We start from the raw sequence: 5,676 nt of genomic DNA, 5'->3' as shown, positions 1-5,676 counted from the left end.
TGCGGCGCGCTTGGCTGTGGCTCGAATCCATCGAAGATCAAGTCCCCGCGGATGTCAGTCGTCTAGTTTAGGCTTCCAAACCTGACCTGATGGTCAGGGGCGTAGGTTTCGATCTGCTCAAGGTGGCCAAGCGAATTGGCCCACAGTGCGAAGCCACCGAAGACGAAGATCTGTCCGGGGAGAAAAGTCTCACCCTGGACTGCATCGTTGTTGATGATCGAAGGAGCCATCGGGCCTAAAAGCGACGACATAGAGGAACTCTCAATGAAAGCACCAATGTCGGTGTCAAAACCGGTGGATCTCGGGTAGGGGGTCCCGAACTGTGCGTCTAGGCCGGATGGTAACAGGAGGCAAGGAACATGATGTTTTACCCAGGTTCGGGCCCTCTTGATGGAGGTAAAACCCTACGTCCTGCTTGATTAATATTGATGATATGGGTAGTACAAGAGTAGATCTACCACGAGATCAAGGAGGCTAAACCCTAAAAGCTAGCCTATGGTATGATTGTTGTATGATGAAGTTGTCCTATGGACTAAAACCCTCCAGTTTATATAGACACCGGAGAGGGTTAGGGTTACACAAAGTCGGTTACAATGGTAGGAGATCTTGAATATCCGCATCGCCAAGCTTGCCTTCCACGCCAAGGAAAGTCCCATCCAGACACGGGATGAAGTCTTCAATCTTGTATCTTCATAGTCCTGGAGTCCGGCTGAAGGTATAGTCCGGCTACCCGAACACCCCCTAATCTAGGACTCCCTCAGGCGTAACGGACCTTGGGTTAGCGGGCTGTAAATGGGCTATATTCAAACATGCCGTTAACAGGCTTTCCATGGGCCGGCCTGCCAGCTTTTGACCAAGTCAAATAGGCCGGCCTTTTCACAGGAATGGGCCTCTGTTGGGCCGTGCCACGTGCCGACATATCATAGGCGCCTTCTGTCCAATGAGTGGTTGACATCTGTCCCAACGATGAGCCGACACGTGTTTCCTCCAGCCAATGATGATTTTACACGTGGAAAATCCCCATTGGTTGGGGCTGTTAACGGGTTATCGGATCCAAAACCCGACCCGATAGCTTAACGGCGTTCCGTTACGGTGGATGCCACATGTCAGTCACCCTTGACGAAAGCACTTCTGTGACGCGCGATTTATCGTCATGGAAGTGGACACGTCCGTGATGATAATTTTGGTAATGTCATGGAACACTTCTACGACAGCACATGTATGACTATCTTGATTCTGTCATAAATTTGTCATGGATGTACATGCATGACAAAAAAAGCGACCTACTATGACAAACACGTATCATCACGGAAGTGTATTTTTTTTGTAGTGGGACCTTGAGTGGATCCATCTACTTTATCGGGCTTTACATGTGAACCATCATATTCTTCTAATGAGTCATTTGACTCTAATTATAAACTATTCAAAAATCAGAATGGTGAAGTATTTGCTAGATATGTTGGGACTAACTGCAGGAACGGTTCTCCTATGAAGAAAATCTGGGTTCCCAAAAGGTGCCTTGAAAATCTTTAGGTGAATGTCATCATGACACCATCTGTGAAGAATAGGAACCCCAGATCAAATTCTTCATATGGATCCAAGTCCTCACACGGACCAAACTCCTCATGTGGATCAAATTCCTCAAAAGGATCAAAGTCCTCACATGAGCATCATTATGCTTACCCTAACCCCTCTTATGTGAAATGAAGTGGATTGGCATCTATGCCACCTTTCTATTATGGAGCTCGCAGAATGATGAAATCTTTGCCACCCCTTCAGATGTGGGTGGTGAAGAAAAAGAACTAACCTCTTATGCAGGGTCAGGTCTCCAGACGAACTTAATCGTCTGAAGAATTTTCTGGAGACCTAAATTTGCTTGAAAGGACGCAAGCTAGTCATGAAGAAATGAATTTTCATTTCTCATGTCCTCATACTGCTTTATCTGTTCTATTGCTTGATGAAATTGATCTGATGAAATTAATACCATATTCTTCACTGATGAAGTATATGAGTTCATAAGTTGCACTAATTCATCTGCATGATGATCAACCCAAAGCCACTGAGTGGGTCCTCAATAGTGGATGTACAAATCACATGACTGGTGACAGGAGCTTATTGATGAACTCTGCTCTATCTCCATCACATCTGAAGCATATCACCTACGCTGACAAAGGCAAAAGCAAGGTATTGGGTCTAGGTAAGGTTGCAATCTCAAAGGATCGACACATGGACAAAGTCATGCTTGTTGAGTCCTTAGGGTTCAACCTCATGTCTGTCTCAATGCTTTGTGATCTTGATATGGTTGTTGTGTTTGGCAAGTATCGTTGTGTTGTGATCATGGAAGCTAACAATTCCAAAGTCTTCGAAGGCTTTAGGAGAGGAGATTTGTATATTGTTGATTTCTCTATAGGACCACAACCTGCTACATGTCTACTTGTAAAAGCTTCAGAAGGGTGGCTATGGCATCGATGACTTGGTCATGCTGGCATGAGGAATCTGCACACGCTCGCGAAGAAGAAGCATGCCATTGGCATTGAAAATGTCAAATTCCTCAAGGATCACTTATGCGGAGCCTGTGAAGCTGGAAAGATGACCAAGGCCAAGCATCCAGCAAAGACTATCATGACTACTACTTGACCATTTGAATTTCTTCACATGGATCTCTTTGGCCCTACTCACTATGCCACATTTACTAATGCTGCATCTTTATATGGCTTTGTCATTGTTGTTGATTATTCTCGATATACATGGGTGCATATCATCACTTACAAAACTGAAGTGCAGGAAGTCTTCAAATGATTTTCCTCGAGGGCTTCAACCAACTTTGGTGTGAAGATCAAGCACATCAGAAGTGATAATGGAACTGAGTTCAAGAACACTGGTCTTGATGACTATCTTGATGAACTTGGTATTACTCATGAGTTATCTGCTCCTTATACTCCTCAGCAAAATGGCGTCGTGGAGCGCAAGAACAGGACTCTTGTTGAGATGGCCTGCACTATGCTTGATGAGTACAAGACGCCTCCTCGCTTTTGGCCTGAGGCAATTGATACTGCATGCCACATCATCAACAGGGTATATCTTCACAAATTCTTCAAGAGGACTGCATATGAACTCCTCACTGACAAGAAAGCCAATGTGAGTTATTTCAAAGTCTTTGGTGCTAAAGGTTGGATTAGAGATCCTCATCACAGTTCTAAATTTGCACCGAATGCACATGAAGGTTTTATGCTCGGTTATGGTAAGGACTCGCACACCTACAGAGTCTTCAACACCTATCACCACAAGGTTGTTGAACTGTAGATGTGTGGTTCGATGAGACTAATGGCTCGCAAAGAGAGCACCTACCTACTATGACAGACGAAATACCTCCTGAGGAATCTATTAAGTTCAAGCCTACTGAGGATGTCATTCCTACCGAAGAATCTGCTGAAGAAGTCATTCCAGAACCTGAAGAACGTCATGCTCATGCACCTGAGGAAAATGGTGCTGAAGAAAATGCTGATCAAATTCCTCAATGACAACCCGCTCATCCTCGCGTTGCAAATGAAGTGCAAATTGAGAAAATCATCAGCAACATCAACATTCTAGGTCCTCTCACACGCTCAAGAGCTTCACATTTATCTAACTTTTGTGGGCACTTTGCTTTCGTCTCTATCACAGAGACCACTAAGGTAGATGAAGCATTTCTGGAGCCTGAGTGGATTCAAGCCATGCAAGAGGAATTACATCAATTCGATTTCAACAACGTCTGGGAACTGGTCAAACGTCCAGATCCTCGCCAGCACAATATCATCGGCACAAAGTGGATCTACCACAACAAGCAAGATGAAAATGGCCTCGTGGTGAGGAATAAGGCACGGCTTGTAGCTCAAGGCTACACACAGGTTGAAGGAATTGATTTTGATGAAACTTATGCACCTGTTGCTAGACATGAAGCTATTCACATATTACTTGCCTATGCTAACCATCATGATATCATCTTATATCAAATGGATGTGAAAAGTGCATTCCTCAATGGTAAGCTTGAGGAAGAAGTATATGTTGCTCAGCCTCCAGGTTTTGAAGATCCAATGCATCCTGACAGAGTCTTCAGACTCAATAAGGCCCTCTAGGGCCTCAAGCAGGCCCCACGGGCGTGGTATGATACTTTGAAGGAATTCCTCATGGAGAAAGGCTTCAAACCCGGTTCACTTGACCCAACTCTTTTCACTAAATCTTATGATGGTGAATTGTTTGTGTGCCAAATTTATGTTGATGATATCATTTTTAGCTGTACTGACCAACATTACAGTGATGAATTTGCCTATATGATGAGTGAATAATATCAAATGTCTATGATGGGAGAATTGAAATTCTTCTTAGGTCTTCAGATTCGTCAACAACGCAATGGCATATTCATATCTCAGGAGAAATACCTCAAGGATGTACTGAGGAAATTCGGCATGCAAGATTGCAAAGGAGTCAAAATCCCTATGCCCACAAATGGCCATCTATGCACTGATGAAAATGGTATTGACCTCGACCAAAATGTATACCGCTCCATGATTGGTTCTTTATTGTACTTATGTGCATCTAGGCCAGATATTATGCTTAGTGTTTGCATGTGTGCCCGTTTTCAAGCTACACTGAAGGAATCACACCATAAGGCTGCGACGCATATTCTTAGATATCTCTCTCACACACCAACACTTGGATTATGGTACCCCAAGGGCTCGGCTTTTGATCTCATTGGATATTCAGACTCTGACTATGCTGGTGATCGTGTGGACCGCAAGTCAACATCTGGTACATGCCATTTCCTCGGACGATCCTTGGTCTGTTGGTCCTCGAAGAAAGAGAACTGCGTCTCACTGTCTACTGATGAAGTTGAGTACATTGCTGCCGGTTCTTGCTGTCCTCAACTGCTATGGATGAAGCAAACTCTCAAGGACTACGGCGTCAACATGAAGAATGTGCCACTCTACTGTGACAATGAGAGTGCCATCAAGATTGCTCATAACCCTGTTCAGCACTCAAAGACAAAGCACATTCAGATTTGTCATCATTTTCTTCGTGATCATGTGTTGAAGGGCGACATCTCTATTGAGCATGTGAAGACTGAAGAACAACTAACCGATATCTTCACTAAGCCCTTGGATGAGAAGAGATTTAGCAAGTTGCGGTGTGAGCTAAATATCCTAGAATCTTCGAATGTTCTTTGAAAAGTACACTCATCCTAACACTTATGAAAAATTGATGACTTAGATGTGCAACACATGAAGAAATGTTTTTCTCCAATCAATGAAGAATAACACTCTAAGTGTGAAGAAATTAACGAAGAATTTGATTCTCAGAACCCTACGACAATTGTACGCGGTGTCTGAAATCATCATTCTTATACGGTGGGTCACGCCACCACCAAAAGTTGAAAATATTCAATTTGACTTTTTCCTCAGTTGTTCAATTTCTTCAACTTTGCAATGTCTTCACCGTTTCCGTCGTTTTTCTTCATAGGCTATATATATTTATATATATAAGTTTATGTCCTCTATAGCATTCACTTATTGCTATTTCTTCAAGTTGTTTGCTCTGCTAAGTGAATGTGATCGGACCCTTCCCCCTCTATGCTAAACTCAACCTAGTCTATTCACAAATTCTTCATGTGCGTTCTATTTGAAACTCGTTCAAAATCTT

The sequence above is a fragment of the Triticum urartu genome, chromosome 5A (assembly GCF_056163025.1).
Source record: "Triticum urartu cultivar PI428250 chromosome 5A, HENAU_Tu73, whole genome shotgun sequence".
NCBI lineage: Eukaryota > Viridiplantae > Streptophyta > Magnoliopsida > Poales > Poaceae > Triticum > Triticum urartu.
This window is presented reverse-complemented; position numbering follows the sequence as displayed.